Here is a 16,347-nt window from a genome sequence, read left to right as displayed (position 1 = left end):
CATTCTTAAAACTTTAGTTTTCATTGGCTAGACCTTGGTTTGGAATCTCTTTTAAATTTAGAGCGCATGCAATTATTTCTCTGAAAGGACTTCTCTTCTCTCAAAGCGTATAAAACATTCCGCTGTGAACAGGATTTGAACCTATGCGGGGAGACCCCATTGGATTTCGAGTGCAATGCCTTAACCTCTCGGCCATCACAGCCCATTTTATCTCCACTCATCGGGTGCCTTTTGGATAGTATCGTTGGACAGATTGAAATAAAGCACTGCCCTAATTGTGTCTAGCCCTTTTTTGCCACACAAAGTCATGAGAAAGTCCTCTTGCGTATGACTGTTGACTTACAGACAGAGACAGGTGTGATGTAAGGTTCATGAGAAGGAGGACGGTTTTGGAAAACTAATGAGGTGTGTTTTGGAGAATACAGTTGAGCGACGTCTCTGAACTCAGAAGTAGCCCTAACTGTGTCTTAACCTTTTCTTCAACACACGGTCATGAGATAGGCCTCTTGCTTAAGGCTATTGTTTTACAGACAGAGACAGGTGTGGTGTGAGGTTCATGAGAAGAAGTAAGGCTTTGGGAAGTAAGGAGAAGCACTTTTTTAACAATTGACACTACGATATGAAAAAAACTTAAATCAATAAGATAAACCGCATGATTTCTATCAATGCTTTTTCCCAACGCTCTTAAAATCTTAGTTTTCATTGTCCGAACCTTATCTTTATAGAAATAATAGTCTCCATTGAAAATGTGTATGTGTCAAAGCTTTCGAATGTCCTTTTAATTTAGAGCGAATGCAATTATTTCTCTGACTTCTCTTTAAGGCGTATAAAAGATTCCGCTGTGAACAGGATTTGAACCTGTGCGGGGAAACCCCATTGGATTTCAAGTCCAACGCCTTAACCACTCGGCCATCACAGCTGCATTTCCACCTGTTTGTTGGATTTTTTGGGGAAACAGCAGGTTTGGGGGTTTGACATGAAAAAAGTTCAAATCAGTAGGATAAACTGCTTGATTTCTTTCAAAACTTTTTTCCCCCCATTCTTAAAACTTTAGTTTTCATTGGCTAGACCTTGGTTTGGAATCTCTTTTAAATTTAGAGCGCATGCAATTATTTCTCTGAAAGGACTTCTCTTCTCTCAGAGCGTATAAAACATTCTGCTGTGAACAGGATTTGAACCTATGCGGGGAGACCCCATTGGATTTCGAGTCCAACGCCTTAACCTCTCGGCCATCACAGCCCATTTTATCTCCACTCATCGGGTGCCTTTTGGATAGTATCGTTGGACAGATTGAAATAAAGCACTGCCCTAATTGTGTCTAGCCCTTTTTTGCCACACAAAGTCATGAGAAAGTCCTCTTGCGTATGACTGTTGACTTACAGACAGAGACAGGTGTGATGTAAGGTTCATGAGAAGGAGGACGGTTTTGGAAAACTAATGAGGTGTGTTTTGGAGAATACAGTTGAGCGACGTCTCTGAACTCAGGAGTAGCCCTAACTGTGTCTTAACCTTTTCTTCAACACACGGTCATGAGATAGGCCTCTTGCTTAAGGCTATTGTTTTACAGACAGAGACAGGTGTGGTGTGAGGTTCATGAGAAGAAGTAAGGCTTTGGGAAGTAAGGAGAAGCACTTTTTTAACAATTGACACTACGATATGAAAAAAACTTAAATCAATAAGATAAACCGCATGATTTCTATCAATGCTTTTTCCCAACGCTCTTAAAATCTTAGTTTTCATTGTCCGAACCTTATCTTTATAGAAATAATAGTCTCCATTGAAAATGTGTATGTGTCAAAGCTTTCGAATGTCCTTTTAATTTAGAGCGAATGCAATTATTTCTCTGACTTCTCTTTAAGGCGTATAAAAGATTCCGCTGTGAACAGGATTTGAACCTGTGCGGGGAAACCCCATTGGATTTCAAGTCCAACGCCTTAACCACTCGGCCATCACAGCTGCATTTCCACCTGTTTGTTGGATTTTTTGGGGAAACAGCAGGTTTGGGGGTTTGACATGAAAAAAGTTCAAATCAGTAGGATAAACTGCTTGATTTCTTTCAAAACTTTTTTCCCCCCATTCTTAAAACTTTAGTTTTCATTGGCTAGACCTTGGTTTGGAATCTCTTTTAAATTTAGAGCGCATGCAATTATTTCTCTGAAAGGTCTTCTCTTCTCTCAGAGCGTATAAAACATTCCGCTGTGAACAGGATTTGAACCTATGCGGGGAGACCCCATTGGATTTCGAGTCCAACGCCTTAACCTCTCGGCCATCACAGCCCATTTTATCTCCACTCATCGGGTGCCTTTTGGATAGTATCGTTGGACAGATTGAAATAAAGCACTGCCCTAATTGTGTCTAGCCCTTTTTTGCCACACAAAGTCATGAGAAAGTCCTCTTGCGTATGACTGTTGACTTACAGACAGAGACAGGTGTGATGTAAGGTTCATGAGAAGGAGGACGGTTTTGGAAAACAAATGAGGTGTGTTTTGGAGAATACAGTTGAGCGACGTCTCTGAACTCAGGAGTAGCCCTAACTGTGTCTTAACCTTTTCTTCAACACACGGTCATGAGATAGGCCTCTTGCTTAAGGCTATTGTTTTACAGACAGAGACAGGTGTGGTGTGAGGTTCATGAGAAGAAGTAAGGCTTTGGGAAGTAAGGAGAAGCACTTTTTTAACAATTGACACTACGATATGAAAAAAACTTAAATCAATAAGATAAACCGCATGATTTCTATCAATGCTTTTTCCCAACGCTCTTAAAATCTTAGTTTTCATTGTCCGAACCTTATCTTTATAGAAATAATAGTCTCCATTGAAAATGTGTATGTGTCAAAGCTTTCGAATGTCCTTTTAATTTAGAGCGAATGCAATTATTTCTCTGACTTCTCTTTAAGGCGTATAAAAGATTCGGCTGTGAACAGGATTTGAACCTGTGCGGGGAAACCCCATTGGATTTCAAGTCCAACGCCTTAACCACTCGGCCATCACAGCTGCATTTCCACCTGTTTGTTGGATTTTTTGGGGAAACAGCAGGTTTGGGGGTTTGACATGAAAAAAGTTCAAATCAGTAGGATAAACTGCTTGATTTCTTTCAAAACTTTTTTCCCCCCATTCTTAAAACTTTAGTTTTCATTGGCTAGACCTTGGTTTGGAATCTCTTTTAAATTTAGAGCGCATGCAATTATTTCTCTGAAAGGACTTCTCTTCTCTCAAAGCGTATAAAACATTCCGCTGTGAACAGGATTTGAACCTATGCGGGGAGACCCCATTGGATTTCGAGTCCAACGCCTTAACCTCTCGGCCATCACAGCCCATTTTATCTCCACTCATCGGGTGCCTTTTGGATAGTATCGTTGGACAGATTGAAATAAAGCACTGCCCTAATTGTGTCTAGCCCTTTTTTGCCACACAAAGTCATGAGAAAGTCCTCTTGCGTATGACTGTTGACTTACAGACAGAGACAGGTGTGATGTAAGGTTCATGAGAAGGAGGACGGTTTTGGAAAACTAATGAGGTGTGTTTTGGAGAATACAGTTGAGCGACGTCTCTGAACTCAGGAGTAGCCCTAACTGTGTCTTAACCTTTTCTTCAACACACGGTCATGAGATAGGCCTCTTGCTTAAGGCTATTGTTTTACAGACAGAGACAGGTGTGGTGTGAGGTTCATGAGAAGAAGTAAGGCTTTGGGAAGTAAGGAGAAGCACTTTTTTAACAATTGACACTACGATATGAAAAAAACTTAAATCAATAAGATAAACCGCTTGATTTCTATCAATGCTTTTTCCCAACGCTCTTAAAATCTTAGTTTTCATTGTCCGAACCTTATCTTTATAGAGATAATAGTCTCCATTGAAAATGTGTATGTGTCAAAGCTTTCGAATGTCCTTTTAATTTAGAGCGAATGCAATTATTTCTCTGACTTCTCTTTAAGGCGTATAAAAGATTCCGCTGTGAACAGGATTTGAACCTGTGCGGGGAAACCCCATTGGATTTCAAGTCCAACGCCTTAACCACTCGGCCATCAGAGCTGCATTTCCACCTGTTTGTTGGATTTTTTGGGGAAACAGCAGGTTTGGGGGTTTGACATGAAAAAAGTTCAAATCAGTAGGATAAACTGCTTGATTTCTTTCAAAACTTTTTTCCCCCCATTCTTAAAACTTTAGTTTTCATTGGCTAGACCTTGGTTTGGAATCTCTTTTAAATTTAGAGCGCATGCAATTATTTCTCTGAAAGGACTTCTCTTCTCTCAGAGCGTATAAAACATTCCGCTGTGAACAGGATTTGAACCTATGCGGGGAGACCCCATTGGATTTCGAGTTCAACGCCTTAACCTCTCGGCCATCACAGCCCATTTTATCTCCACTCATCGGGTGCCTTTTGGATAGTATCGTTGGACAGATTGAAATAAAGCACTGCCCTAATTGTGTCTAGCCCTTTTTTGCCACACAAAGTCATGAGAAAGTCCTCTTGCGTATGACTGTTGACTTACAGACAGAGACAGGTGTGATGTAAGGTTCATGAGAAGGAGGACGGTTTTGGAAAACTAATGAGGTGTGTTTTGGAGAATACAGTTGAGCGACGTCTCTGAACTCAGGAGTAGCCCTAACTGTGTCTTAACCTTTTCTTCAACACACGGTCATGAGATAGGCCTCTTGCTTAAGGCTATTGTTTTACAGACAGAGACAGGTGTGGTGTGAGGTTCATGAGAAGAAGTAAGGCTTTGGGAAGTAAGGAGAAGCACTTTTTTAACAATTGACACTACGATATGAAAAAAACTTAAATCAATAAGATAAACCGCTTGATTTCTATCAATGCTTTTTCCCAACGCTCTTAAAATCTTAGTTTTCATTGTCCGAACCTTATCTTTATAGAGATAATAGTCTCCATTGAAAATGTGTATGTGTCAAAGCTTTCGAATGTCCTTTTAATTTAGAGCGAATGCAATTATTTCTCTGACTTCTCTTTAAGGCGTATAAAAGATTCCGCTGTGAACAGGATTTGAACCTGTGCGGGGAAACCCCATTGGATTTCAAGTCCAACGCCTTAACCACTCGGCCATCACAGCTGCATTTCCACCTGTTTGTTGGATTTTTGGGGGAAACAGCAGGTTTGGGGGTTTGACATGAAAAAAGTTCAAATCAGTAGGATAAACTGCTTGATTTCTTTCAAAACTTTTTTCCCCCCATTCTTAAAACTTTAGTTTTCATTGGCTAGACCTTGGTTTGGAATCTCTTTTAAATTTAGAGCGCATGCAATTATTTCTCTGAAAGGACTTCTCTTCTCTCAGAGCGTATAAAACATTCCGCTGTGAACAGGATTTGAACCTATGCGGGGAGACCCCATTGGATTTCGAGTTCAACGCCTTAACCTCTCGGCCATCACAGCCCATTTTATCTCCCCTCATCGGGTGCCTTTTGGATAGTATCGTTGGACAGATTGAAATAAAGCACTGCCCTAATTGTGTCTAGCCCTTTTTTGCCACACAAAGTCATGAGAAAGTCCTCTTGCGTATGACTGTTGACTTACAGACAGAGACAGGTGTGATGTAAGGTTCATGAGAAGGAGGACGGTTTTGGAAAACTAATGAGGTGTGTTTTGGAGAATACAGTTGAGCGACGTCTCTGAACTCAGGAGTAGCCCTAACTGTGTCTTAACCTTTTCTTCAACACACGGTCATGAGATAGGCCTCTTGCTTAAGGCTATTGTTTTACAGACAGAGACAGGTGTGGTGTGAGGTTCATGAGAAGAAGTAAGGCTTTGGGAAGTAAGGAGAAGCACTTTTTTAACAATTGACACTACGATATGAAAAAAACTTAAATCAATAAGATAAACCGCTTGATTTCTATCAATGCTTTTTCCCAACGCTCTTAAAATCTTAGTTTTCATTGTCCGAACCTTATCTTTATAGAGATAATAGTCTCCATTGAAAATGTGTATGTGTCAAAGCTTTCGAATGTCCTTTTAATTTAGAGCGAATGCAATTATTTCTCTGACTTCTCTTTAAGGCGTATAAAAGATTCCGCTGTGAACAGGATTTGAACCTGTGCGGGGAAACCCCATTGGATTTCAAGTCCAACGCCTTAACCACTTGGCCATCACAGCTGCATTTCCACCGGTTTGTTGGATTTTTTGGGGAAACAGCAGGTTTGGGGGTTTGACATGAAAAAAGTTCAAATCAGTAGGATAAACTGCTTGATTTCTTTCAAAACTTTTTTCCCCCCATTCTTGAAACTTTAGTTTTCATTGGCTAGACCTTGGTTTGGAATCTCTTTTAAATTTAGAGCGCATGCAATTATTTCTCTGAAAGGACTTCTCTTCTCTCAGAGCGTATAAAACATTCCGCTGTGAACAGGATTTGAACCTATGTGGGGAGACCCCATTGGATTTCGAGTCCAACACCTTAACCTCTCGGCCATCACAGCCCATTTTATCTCCACTCATCGGGTACCTTTTGGATAGTATTGTTGGACAGATTGAAATAAAGCACTGCCCTAATTGTGTCTAGCCCTTTTTTGCCACACAAAGTCATGAGAAAGTCCTCTTGCGTATGACTGTTGACTTACAGACAGAGACAGGTGTGATGTAAGGTTCATGAGAAGGAGGACGGTTTTGGAAAACTAATGAGGTGTGTTTTGGAGAATACAGTTGAGCGACGTCTCTGAACTCAGAAGTAGCCCTAACTGTGTCTTAACCTTTTCTTCAACACACGGTCATGAGATAGGCCTCTTGCTTAAGGCTATTGTTTTACAGACAGAGACAGGTGTGGTGTGAGGTTCATGAGAAGAAGTAAGGCTTTGGGAAGTAAGGAGAAGCACTTTTTTAACAATTGACACTACGATATGAAAAAAACTTAAATCAATAAGATAAACCGCTTGATTTCTATCAATGCTTTTTCCCAACGCTCTTAAAATCTTAGTTTTCATTGTCCGAACCTTATCTTTATAGAGATAATAGTCTCCATTGAAAATGTGTATGTGTCAAAGCTTTCGAATGTCCTTTTAATTTAGAGCGAATGCAATTATTTCTCTGACTTCTCTTTAAGGCGTATAAAAGATTCCGCTGTGAACAGGATTTGAACCTGTGCGGGGAAACCCCATTGGATTTCAAGTCCAACGCCTTAACCACTTGGCCATCACAGCTGCATTTCCACCGGTTTGTTGGATTTTTTGGGGAAACAGCAGGTTTGGGGGTTTGACATGAAAAAAGTTCAAATCAGTAGGATAAACTGCTTGATTTCTTTCAAAACTTTTTTCCCCCCATTCTTGAAACTTTAGTTTTCATTGGCTAGACCTTGGTTTGGAATCTCTTTTAAATTTAGAGCGCATGCAATTATTTCTCTGAAAGGACTTCTCTTCTCTCAGAGCGTATAAAACATTCCGCTGTGAACAGGATTTGAACCTATGTGGGGAGACCCCATTGGATTTCGAGTCCAACACCTTAACCTCTCGGCCATCACAGCCCATTTTATCTCCACTCATCGGGTACCTTTTGGATAGTATTGTTGGACAGATTGAAATAAAGCACTGCCCTAATTGTGTCTAGCCCTTTTTTGCCACACAAAGTCATGAGAAAGTCCTCTTGCGTATGACTGTTGACTTACAGACAGAGACAGGTGTGATGTAAGGTTCATGAGAAGGAGGACGGTTTTGGAAAACTAATGAGGTGTGTTTTGGAGAATACAGTTGAGCGACGTCTCTGAACTCAGAAGTAGCCCTAACTGTGTCTTAACCTTTTCTTCAACACACGGTCATGAGATAGGCCTCTTGCTTAAGGCTATTGTTTTACAGACAGAGACAGGTGTGGTGTGAGGTTCATGAGAAGAAGTAAGGCTTTGGGAAGTAAGGAGAAGCACTTTTTTAACAATTGACACTACGATATGAAAAAAACTTAAATCAATAAGATAAACCGCTTGATTTCTATCAATGCTTTTTCCCAACGCTCTTAAAATCTTAGTTTTCATTGTCCGAACCTTATCTTTATAGAGATTTGAACCTGTGCGGGGAAACCCCATTGGATTTCAAGTCCAACGCCTTAACCACTCGGCCATCACAGCTGCATTTCCACCTGTTTGTTGGATTTTTTGGGGAAACAGCAGGTTTGGGGGTTTGACATGAAAAAAGTTCAAATCAGTAGGATAAACTGCTTGATTTCTTTCAAAACTTTTTTCCCCCCATTCTTAAAACTTTAGTTTTCATTGGCTAGACCTTGGTTTGGAATCTCTTTTAAATTTAGAGCGCATGCAATTATTTCTCTGAAAGGACTTCTCTTCTCTCAGAGCGTATAAAACATTCCGCTGTGAACAGGATTTGAACCTATGCGGGGAGACCCCATTGGATTTCGAGTCCAACGCCTTAACCTCTCGGCCATCACAGCCCATTTTATCTCCACTCATCGGGTGCCTTTTGGATAGTATCGTTGGACAGATTGAAATAAAGCACTGCCCTAATTGTGTCTAGCCCTTTTTTGCCACACAAAGTCATGAGAAAGTCCTCTTGCGTATGACTGTTGACTTACAGACAGAGACAGGTGTGATGTAAGGTTCATGAGAAGGAGGACGGTTTTGGAAAACTAATGAGGTGTGTTTTGGAGAATACAGTTGAGCGACGTCTCTGAACTCAGGAGTAGCCCTAACTGTGTCTTAACCTTTTCTTCAACACACGGTCATGAGATAGGCCTCTTGCTTAAGGCTATTGTTTTACAGACAGAGACAGGTGTTGTGTGAGGTTCATGAGAAGAAGTAAGGCTTTGGGAAGTAAGGAGAAGCACTTTTTTAACAATTGACACTACGATATGAAAAAAACTTAAATCAATAAGATAAACCGCTTGATTTCTATCAATGCTTTTTCCCAACGCTCTTAAAATCTTAGTTTTCATTGTCCGAACCTTATCTTTATAGAGATAATAGTCTCCATTGAAAATGTGTATGTGTCAAAGCTTTCGAATGTCCTTTTAATTTAGAGCGAATGCAATTATTTCTCTGACTTCTCTTTAAGGCGTATAAAAGATTCCGCTGTGAACAGGATTTGAACCTGTGCGGGGAAACCCCATTGGATTTCAAGTCCAACGCCTTAACCACTCGGCCATCAGAGCTGCATTTCCACCTGTTTGTTGGATTTTTTGGGGAAACAGCAGGTTTGGGGGTTTGACATGAAAAAAGTTCAAATCAGTAGGATAAACTGCTTGATTTCTTTCAAAACTTTTTTCCCCCCATTCTTAAAACTTTAGTTTTCATTGGCTAGACCTTGGTTTGGAATCTCTTTTAAATTTAGAGCGCATGCAATTATTTCTCTGAAAGGACTTCTCTTCTCTCAAAGCGTATAAAACATTCCGCTGTGAACAGGATTTGAACCTATGCGGGGAGACCCCATTGGATTTCGAGTCCAACGCCTTAACCTCTCGGCCATCACAGCCCATTTTATCTCCACTCATCGGGTGCCTTTTGGATAGTATCGTTGGACAGATTGAAATAAAGCACTGCCCTAATTGTGTCTAGCCCTTTTTTGCCACACAAAGTCATGAGAAAGTCCTCTTGCGTATGACTGTTGACTTACAGACAGAGACAGGTGTGATGTAAGGTTCATGAGAAGGAGGACGGTTTTGGAAAACTAATGAGGTGTGTTTTGGAGAATACAGTTGAGCGACGTCTCTGAACTCAGGAGTAGCCCTAACTGTGTCTTAACCTTTTCTTCAACACACGGTCATGAGATAGGCCTCTTGCTTAAGGCTATTGTTTTACAGACAGAGACAGGTGTGGTGTGAGGTTCATGAGAAGAAGTAAGGCTTTGGGAAGTAAGGAGAAGCACTTTTTTAACAATTGACACTACGATATGAAAAAAACTTAAATCAATAAGATAAACCGCTTGATTTCTATCAATGCTTTTTCCCAACGCTCTTAAAATCTTAGTTTTCATTGTCCGAACCTTATCTTTATAGAGATAATAGTCTCCATTGAAAATGTGTATGTGTCAAAGCTTTCGAATGTCCTTTTAATTTAGAGCGAATGCAATTATTTCTCTGACTTCTCTTTAAGGCGTATAAAAGATTCCGCTGTGAACAGGATTTGAACCTGTGCGGGGAAACCCCATTGGATTTCAAGTCCAACGCCTTAACCACTCGGCCATCAGAGCTGCATTTCCACCTGTTTGTTGGATTTTTTGGGGAAACAGCAGGTTTGGGGGTTTGACATGAAAAAAGTTCAAATCAGTAGGATAAACTGCTTGATTTCTTTCAAAACTTTTTTCCCCCCATTCTTAAAACTTTAGTTTTCATTGGCTAGACCTTGGTTTGGAATCTCTTTTAAATTTAGAGCGCATGCAATTATTTCTCTGAAAGGACTTCTCTTCTCTCAGAGCGTATAAAACATTCCGCTGTGAACAGGATTTGAACCTATGCGGGGAGACCCCATTGGATTTCGAGTTCAACGCCTTAACCTCTCGGCCATCACAGCCCATTTTATCTCCACTCATCGGGTGCCTTTTGGATAGTATCGTTGGACAGATTGAAATAAAGCACTGCCCTAATTGTGTCTAGCCCTTTTTTGCCACACAAAGTCATGAGAAAGTCCTCTTGCGTATGACTGTTGACTTACAGACAGAGACAGGTGTGATGTAAGGTTCATGAGAAGGAGGACGGTTTTGGAAAACTAATGAGGTGTGTTTTGGAGAATACAGTTGAGCGACGTCTCTGAACTCAGGAGTAGCCCTAACTGTGTCTTAACCTTTTCTTCAACACACGGTCATGAGATAGGCCTCTTGCTTAAGGCTATTGTTTTACAGACAGAGACAGGTGTGGTGTGAGGTTCATGAGAAGAAGTAAGGCTTTGGGAAGTAAGGAGAAGCACTTTTTTAACAATTGACACTACGATATGAAAAAAACTTAAATCAATAAGATAAACCGCTTGATTTCTGTCAATGCTTTTTCCCAACGCTCTTAAAATCTTAGTTTTCATTGTCCGAACCTTATCTTTATAGAGATAATAGTCTCCATTGAAAATGTGTATGTGTCAAAGCTTTCGAATGTCCTTTTAATTTAGAGCGAATGCAATTATTTCTCTGACTTCTCTTTAAGGCGTATAAAAGATTCCGCTGTAAACAGGATTTGAACCTGTGCGGGGAAACCCCATTGGATTTCAAGTCCAACGCCTTAACCACTCGGCCATCACACCTGTTTGTTGGATTTTTTGGGGAAACAGCAGGTTTGGGGGTTTGACATGAAAAAAATTCAAATCAGTAGGATAAACTGCTTGATTTCTTTCAAAACTTTTTTCCCCCCATTCTTAAAACTTTAGTTTTCATTGGCTAGACCTTGGTTTGGAATCTCTTTTAAATTTAGAGCGCATGCAATTATTTCTCTGAAAGGACTTCTCTTCTCTCAAAGCGTATAAAACATTCCGCTGTGAACAGGATTTGAACCTATGCGGGGAGACCCCATTGGATTTCGAGTCCAACGCCTTAACCTCTCGGCCATCACAGCCCATTTTATCTTCACTCATCGGGTGCCTTTTGGATAGTATCGTTGGACAGATTGAAATAAAGCACTGCCCTAAGTGTGTCTAGCCCTTTTTTGCCACACAAAGCCATGAGAAAGTCCTCTTGCGTATGACTGTTGACTTACAGACAGAGACAGGTGTGATGTAAGGTTCATGAGAAGGAGGACGGTTTTGGAAAACTAATGAGGTGTGTTTTGGAGAATACAGTTGAGCGACGTCTCTGAACTCAGGAGTAGCCCTAACTGTGTCTTAACCTTTTCTTCAACACACGGTCATGAGATAGGCCTCTTGCTTAAGGCTATTGTTTTACAGACAGAGACAGGTGTGGTGTGAGGTTCATGAGAAGAAGTAAGGCTTTGGGAAGTAAGGAGAAGCACTTTTTTAACAATTGACACTACGATATGAAAAAAACTTAAATCAATAAGATAAACCGCTTGATTTCTATCAATGCTTTTTCCCAACGCTCTTAAAATCTTAGTTTTCATTGTCCGAACCTTATCTTTATAGAGATAATAGTCTCCATTGAAAATGTGTATGTGTCAAAGCTTTCGAATGTCCTTTTAATTTAGAGCGAATGCAATTATTTCTCTGACTTCTCTTTAAGGCGTATAAAAGATTCCGCTGTGAACAGGATTTGAACCTGTGCGGGGAAACCCCATTGGATTTCAAGTCCAACGCCTTAACCACTCGGCCATCAGAGCTGCATTTCCACCTGTTTGTTGGATTTTTGGGGGAAACAGCAGGTTTGGGGGTTTGACATGAAAAAAGTTCAAATCAGTAGGATAAACTACTTGATTTCTTTCAAAACTTTTTTCCCCCCATTCTTAAAACTTTAGTTTTCATTGGCTAGACCTTGGTTTGGAATCTCTTTTAAATTTAGAGCGCATGCAATTATTTCTCTGAAAGGACTTCTCTTCTCTCAGAGCGTATAAAACATTCCGCTGTGAACAGGATTTGAACCTATGCGGGGAGACCCCATTGGATTTCGAGTCCAACGCCTTAACCTCTCGGCCATCACAGCCCACTTTATCTTCACTCATCGGGTGCCTTTTGGATAGTATCGTTGGACAGATTGAAATAAAGCACTGCCCTAAGTGTGTCTAGCCCTTTTTTGCCACACAAAGCCATGAGAAAGTCCTCTTGCGTATGACTGTTGACTTACAGACAGAGACAGGTGTGATGTAAGGTTCATGAGAAGGAGGACGGTTTTGGAAAACTAATGAGGTGTGTTTTGGAGAATTACAGTTGAGCGACGTCTCTGAACTCAGGAGTAGCCCTAACTGTGTCTTAACCTTTTCTTCAACACACGGTCATGAGATAGGCCTCTTGCTTAAGGCTATTGTTTTACAGACAGAGACAGGTGTGGTGTGAGGTTCATGAGAAGAAGTAAGGCTTTGGGAAGTAAGGAGAAGCACTTTTTTAACAATTGACACTACGATATGAAAAAAACTTAAATCAATAAGATAAACCGCTTGATTTCTATCAATGCTTTTTCCCAACGCTCTTAAAATCTTAGTTTTCATTGTCCGAAGCTTATCTTTATAGAGATAATAGTCTCCATTGAAAATGTGTATGTGTCAAAGCTTTCGAATGTCCTTTTAATTTAGAGCGAATGCAATTATTTATCTGACTTCTCTTTAAGGCGTATAAAAAATTCCGCTGTGAACAGGATTTGAACCTGTGCGGGGAAACCCCATTGGATTTCAAGTCCAACGCCTTAACCACTCGGCCATCACAGCTGCATTTCCAACTGTTTGTTGGATTTTTTGGGGAAACAGCAGGTTTGGGGGTTTGACATGAAAAAAGTTCAAATCAGTAGGATAAACTGCTTGATTTCTTTCAAAGCTTTTTTCCCCCCATTCTTAAAACTTTAGTTTTCATTGGCTAGACCTTACCTTTATGGAGATTATAGTCTCCATTGTGAATGTGTGTGTGGTAGAGGTTTGGAATCTCTTTTAAATTTAGAGCGCATGCAATTATTTCTCTGAAAGGACTTCTCTTCTCTCAGAGCGTATAAAACATTCCGCAGTGAACAGGATTTGAACCTATGCGGGGAGACCCCCATTGGATTTCGAGTCCAACGCCTTAACCTCTCGGCCATCACAGCCTATTTTATCTCCACTCATCGGGTGCCTTTTGGATAGTATCGTTGGACATATTGAAATAAAGCACTGCCCTAAGTGTGTCTAGCCCTTTTTTGCCACACAAAGTCATGAGAAAGTCCTCTTGCGTATGACTGTTGACTTACAGACAGAGACAGGTGTGATGTAAGGTTCATGAGAAGGAGGACGGTTTTGGACAACTAATGAGGTGTGTTTTGGAGAATTACAGTTGAGCGACGTCTCTGAACTCAGGAGTAGCCCTAACTGTGTCTTAACCTTTTCTTCAACACACGGTCATGAGATAGGCCTCTTGCTTAAGGCTATTGTTTTACAGACAGAGACAGGTGTGGTGTGAGGTTCATGAGAAGAAGTAAGGCTTTGGGAAGTAAGGAGAAGCACTTTTTTAACAATTGACACTACGATATGAAAAAAACTTAAATCAATAAGATAAACCGCTTGATTTCTATCAATGCTTTTTCCCAACGCTCTTAAAATCTTAGTTTTCATTGTCCGAAGCTTATCTTTATAGAGATAATAGTCTCCATTGAAAATGTGTATGTGTCAAAGCTTTCGAATGTCCTTTTAATTTAGAGCGAATGCAATTATTTATCTGACTTCTCTTTAAGGCGTATAAAAAATTCCGCTGTGAACAGGATTTGAACCTGTGCGGGGAAACCCCATTGGATTTCAAGTCCAACGCCTTAACCACTCGGCCATCACAGCTGCATTTCCAACTGTTTGTTGGATTTTTTGGGGAAACAGCAGGTTTGGGGGTTTGACATGAAAAAGTTCAAATCAGTAGGATAAACTGCTTGATTTCTTTCAAAGCTTTTTTCCCCCCATTCTTAAAACTTTAGTTTTCATTGGCTAGACCTTACCTTTATGGAGATTATAGTCTCCATTGTGAATGTGTGTGTGGTAGAGGTTTGGAATCTCTTTTAAATTTAGAGCGCATGCAATTATTTCTCTGAAGGGACTTCTCTTCTCTCAGAGCGTATAAAACATTCCGCTGTGAACAGGATTTGAACCTATGCGGGGAGATCCCATTGGATTTTGAGTCCAACACCTTAACCTCTCGGCCATCACAGCCTATTTTATCTCCACTCATCGGGTGCCTTTTGGATAGTATCGTTGGACATATTGAAATAAAGCACTGCCCTAAGTGTGTCTAGCCCTTTTTTGCCACACAAAGTCATGAGAAAGTCCTCTTGCGTATGACTGTTGACTTACAGACAGAGACAGGTGTGATGTAAGGTTCATGAGAAGGAGGACGGTTTTGGACAACTAATGAGGTGTGTTTTGGAGAATTACAGTTGAGCGACGTCTCTGAACTCAGGAGTAGCCCTAACTGTGTCTTAACCTTTTCTTCAACACACGGTCATGAGATAGGCCTCTTGCTTAAGGCTATTGTTTTACAGACAGAGACAGGTGTGGTGTGAGGTTCATGAGAAGAAGTAAGGCTTTGGGAAGTAAGGAGAAGCACTTTTTTAACAATTGACACTACGATATGAAAAAAACTTAAATCAATAAGATAAACCGCTTGATTTCTATCAATGCTTTTTCCCAACGCTCTTAAAATCTTAGTTTTCATTGTCCGAAGCTTATCTTTATAGAGATAATAGTCTCCATTGAAAATGTGTATGTGTCAAAGCTTTCGAATGTCCTTTTAATTTAGAGCGAATGCAATTATTTATCTGACTTCTCTTTAAGGCGTATAAAAAATTCCGCTGTGAACAGGATTTGAACCTGTGCGGGGAAACCCCATTGGATTTCAAGTCCAACGCCTTAACCACTCGGCCATCACAGCTGCATTTCCAACTGTTTGTTGGATTTTTTGGGGAAACAGCAGGTTTGGGGGTTTGACATGAAAAAGTTCAAATCAGTAGGATAAACTGCTTGATTTCTTTCAAAGCTTTTTTCCCCCCATTCTTAAAACTTTAGTTTTCATTGGCTAGACCTTACCTTTATGGAGATTATAGTCTCCATTGTGAATGTGTGTGTGGTAGAGGTTTGGAATCTCTTTTAAATTTAGAGCGCATGCAATTATTTCTCTGAAGGGACTTCTCTTCTCTCAGAGCGTATAAAACATTCCGCTGTGAACAGGATTTGAACCTATGGGGGGAGATCCCATTGGATTTTGAATCCAACACCTTAACCTCTCGGCCATCACAGCCCATTTTATCTCCACTCATCGGGTGCCTTTTGGATAGTATCGTTGGACAGATTGAAATAAAGCACTGCCCTAAGTGTGTCTAGCCCTTTTTTGCCACACAAAGTCATGAGAAAGTCCTCTTGCGTATGACTGTTGACTTACAGACAGAGACAGGTGTGATGTAAGGTTCATGAGAAGGAAGACGGTTTTGGAAAACTAATGAGGTGTGTTTTGGAGAATACAGTTGAGCGACGTCTCTGAACTCAGGAGTAGCCCTAACTGTGTCTTAACTTTTTCTTCAACACACGGTCATGAGATAGGCCTCTTGCTTAAGGTATTGTTTTACAGACAGAGACAGGTGTGGTGTGAGGTTCATGAGAAGAAGTAAGGCTTTGGGAAGTAAGGAGAAGCACTTTTTTAACAATTGACACTACGATATGAAAAAAACTTAAATCAATAAGATAAACCGCTTGATTTCTATCAATGCTTTTTCCCAACGCTCTTAAAATCTTAGTTTTCATTGTCCGAAGCTTATCTTTATAGAGATAATAGTCTCCATTGAAAATGTGTATGTGTCAAAGCTTTCGAATGTCCTTTTAATTT

At 40.4% G+C, this 16,347-nt stretch overlaps 30 non-coding genes across 30 annotated transcripts; all 30 read right to left on the bottom strand.

Moving 5' to 3' along the window:
- Positions 1 to 120: 120 nt before the first annotated feature.
- TRNAS-CGA (transfer RNA serine (anticodon CGA)) lies at positions 121 to 202 on the bottom strand. Its single transcript has one exon. It is a non-coding gene; the product is annotated as a tRNA-Ser (tRNA).
- Positions 203 to 837: 635 nt separating this feature from the next.
- Positions 838 to 919, bottom strand: TRNAS-UGA (transfer RNA serine (anticodon UGA)). Its single transcript has one exon. It is a non-coding gene; the product is annotated as a tRNA-Ser (tRNA).
- Positions 920 to 1,157: 238 nt separating this feature from the next.
- Positions 1,158 to 1,239, bottom strand: TRNAS-CGA (transfer RNA serine (anticodon CGA)). The gene has a single exon. It is a non-coding gene; the product is annotated as a tRNA-Ser (tRNA).
- A 635-nt stretch (positions 1,240 to 1,874) lies between these two features.
- Positions 1,875 to 1,956, bottom strand: TRNAS-UGA (transfer RNA serine (anticodon UGA)). Its single transcript has one exon. It is a non-coding gene; the product is annotated as a tRNA-Ser (tRNA).
- A 238-nt stretch (positions 1,957 to 2,194) lies between these two features.
- Positions 2,195 to 2,276, bottom strand: TRNAS-CGA (transfer RNA serine (anticodon CGA)). The gene has a single exon. It is a non-coding gene; the product is annotated as a tRNA-Ser (tRNA).
- Positions 2,277 to 2,911: 635 nt separating this feature from the next.
- TRNAS-UGA (transfer RNA serine (anticodon UGA)) lies at positions 2,912 to 2,993 on the bottom strand. Its single transcript has one exon. It is a non-coding gene; the product is annotated as a tRNA-Ser (tRNA).
- Positions 2,994 to 3,231: 238 nt separating this feature from the next.
- On the bottom strand, positions 3,232 to 3,313 carry TRNAS-CGA (transfer RNA serine (anticodon CGA)). The gene has a single exon. It is a non-coding gene; the product is annotated as a tRNA-Ser (tRNA).
- Positions 3,314 to 3,948: 635 nt separating this feature from the next.
- TRNAS-UGA (transfer RNA serine (anticodon UGA)) lies at positions 3,949 to 4,030 on the bottom strand. The gene has a single exon. It is a non-coding gene; the product is annotated as a tRNA-Ser (tRNA).
- Positions 4,031 to 4,268: 238 nt separating this feature from the next.
- On the bottom strand, positions 4,269 to 4,350 carry TRNAS-CGA (transfer RNA serine (anticodon CGA)). The gene has a single exon. It is a non-coding gene; the product is annotated as a tRNA-Ser (tRNA).
- Positions 4,351 to 4,985: 635 nt separating this feature from the next.
- Positions 4,986 to 5,067, bottom strand: TRNAS-UGA (transfer RNA serine (anticodon UGA)). Its single transcript has one exon. It is a non-coding gene; the product is annotated as a tRNA-Ser (tRNA).
- A 238-nt stretch (positions 5,068 to 5,305) lies between these two features.
- TRNAS-CGA (transfer RNA serine (anticodon CGA)) lies at positions 5,306 to 5,387 on the bottom strand. The gene has a single exon. It is a non-coding gene; the product is annotated as a tRNA-Ser (tRNA).
- Positions 5,388 to 6,022: 635 nt separating this feature from the next.
- Positions 6,023 to 6,104, bottom strand: TRNAS-UGA (transfer RNA serine (anticodon UGA)). Its single transcript has one exon. It is a non-coding gene; the product is annotated as a tRNA-Ser (tRNA).
- Positions 6,105 to 6,342: 238 nt separating this feature from the next.
- TRNAS-CGA (transfer RNA serine (anticodon CGA)) lies at positions 6,343 to 6,424 on the bottom strand. Its single transcript has one exon. It is a non-coding gene; the product is annotated as a tRNA-Ser (tRNA).
- A 635-nt stretch (positions 6,425 to 7,059) lies between these two features.
- Positions 7,060 to 7,141, bottom strand: TRNAS-UGA (transfer RNA serine (anticodon UGA)). The gene has a single exon. It is a non-coding gene; the product is annotated as a tRNA-Ser (tRNA).
- A 238-nt stretch (positions 7,142 to 7,379) lies between these two features.
- TRNAS-CGA (transfer RNA serine (anticodon CGA)) lies at positions 7,380 to 7,461 on the bottom strand. Its single transcript has one exon. It is a non-coding gene; the product is annotated as a tRNA-Ser (tRNA).
- Positions 7,462 to 8,293: 832 nt separating this feature from the next.
- Positions 8,294 to 8,375, bottom strand: TRNAS-CGA (transfer RNA serine (anticodon CGA)). The gene has a single exon. It is a non-coding gene; the product is annotated as a tRNA-Ser (tRNA).
- Positions 8,376 to 9,010: 635 nt separating this feature from the next.
- On the bottom strand, positions 9,011 to 9,092 carry TRNAS-UGA (transfer RNA serine (anticodon UGA)). Its single transcript has one exon. It is a non-coding gene; the product is annotated as a tRNA-Ser (tRNA).
- A 238-nt stretch (positions 9,093 to 9,330) lies between these two features.
- On the bottom strand, positions 9,331 to 9,412 carry TRNAS-CGA (transfer RNA serine (anticodon CGA)). The gene has a single exon. It is a non-coding gene; the product is annotated as a tRNA-Ser (tRNA).
- A 635-nt stretch (positions 9,413 to 10,047) lies between these two features.
- TRNAS-UGA (transfer RNA serine (anticodon UGA)) lies at positions 10,048 to 10,129 on the bottom strand. The gene has a single exon. It is a non-coding gene; the product is annotated as a tRNA-Ser (tRNA).
- A 238-nt stretch (positions 10,130 to 10,367) lies between these two features.
- Positions 10,368 to 10,449, bottom strand: TRNAS-CGA (transfer RNA serine (anticodon CGA)). Its single transcript has one exon. It is a non-coding gene; the product is annotated as a tRNA-Ser (tRNA).
- Positions 10,450 to 11,084: 635 nt separating this feature from the next.
- TRNAS-UGA (transfer RNA serine (anticodon UGA)) lies at positions 11,085 to 11,166 on the bottom strand. The gene has a single exon. It is a non-coding gene; the product is annotated as a tRNA-Ser (tRNA).
- A 226-nt stretch (positions 11,167 to 11,392) lies between these two features.
- Positions 11,393 to 11,474, bottom strand: TRNAS-CGA (transfer RNA serine (anticodon CGA)). Its single transcript has one exon. It is a non-coding gene; the product is annotated as a tRNA-Ser (tRNA).
- A 635-nt stretch (positions 11,475 to 12,109) lies between these two features.
- Positions 12,110 to 12,191, bottom strand: TRNAS-UGA (transfer RNA serine (anticodon UGA)). The gene has a single exon. It is a non-coding gene; the product is annotated as a tRNA-Ser (tRNA).
- Positions 12,192 to 12,429: 238 nt separating this feature from the next.
- On the bottom strand, positions 12,430 to 12,511 carry TRNAS-CGA (transfer RNA serine (anticodon CGA)). Its single transcript has one exon. It is a non-coding gene; the product is annotated as a tRNA-Ser (tRNA).
- A 636-nt stretch (positions 12,512 to 13,147) lies between these two features.
- On the bottom strand, positions 13,148 to 13,229 carry TRNAS-UGA (transfer RNA serine (anticodon UGA)). The gene has a single exon. It is a non-coding gene; the product is annotated as a tRNA-Ser (tRNA).
- A 285-nt stretch (positions 13,230 to 13,514) lies between these two features.
- Positions 13,515 to 13,597, bottom strand: TRNAS-CGA (transfer RNA serine (anticodon CGA)). The gene has a single exon. It is a non-coding gene; the product is annotated as a tRNA-Ser (tRNA).
- A 636-nt stretch (positions 13,598 to 14,233) lies between these two features.
- Positions 14,234 to 14,315, bottom strand: TRNAS-UGA (transfer RNA serine (anticodon UGA)). Its single transcript has one exon. It is a non-coding gene; the product is annotated as a tRNA-Ser (tRNA).
- Positions 14,316 to 14,599: 284 nt separating this feature from the next.
- On the bottom strand, positions 14,600 to 14,681 carry TRNAL-CAA (transfer RNA leucine (anticodon CAA)). Its single transcript has one exon. It is a non-coding gene; the product is annotated as a tRNA-Leu (tRNA).
- A 636-nt stretch (positions 14,682 to 15,317) lies between these two features.
- Positions 15,318 to 15,399, bottom strand: TRNAS-UGA (transfer RNA serine (anticodon UGA)). Its single transcript has one exon. It is a non-coding gene; the product is annotated as a tRNA-Ser (tRNA).
- A 284-nt stretch (positions 15,400 to 15,683) lies between these two features.
- Positions 15,684 to 15,765, bottom strand: TRNAL-CAA (transfer RNA leucine (anticodon CAA)). Its single transcript has one exon. It is a non-coding gene; the product is annotated as a tRNA-Leu (tRNA).
- Between the last annotated feature and the right edge of the window lie 582 nt (positions 15,766 to 16,347).

This window comes from Eleutherodactylus coqui, chromosome 2 (genome assembly GCF_035609145.1).
Source record: "Eleutherodactylus coqui strain aEleCoq1 chromosome 2, aEleCoq1.hap1, whole genome shotgun sequence".
NCBI classification, from domain to species: Eukaryota; Metazoa; Chordata; class Amphibia; order Anura; family Eleutherodactylidae; genus Eleutherodactylus; species Eleutherodactylus coqui.
This window is presented reverse-complemented; position numbering and strand designations above follow the sequence as displayed.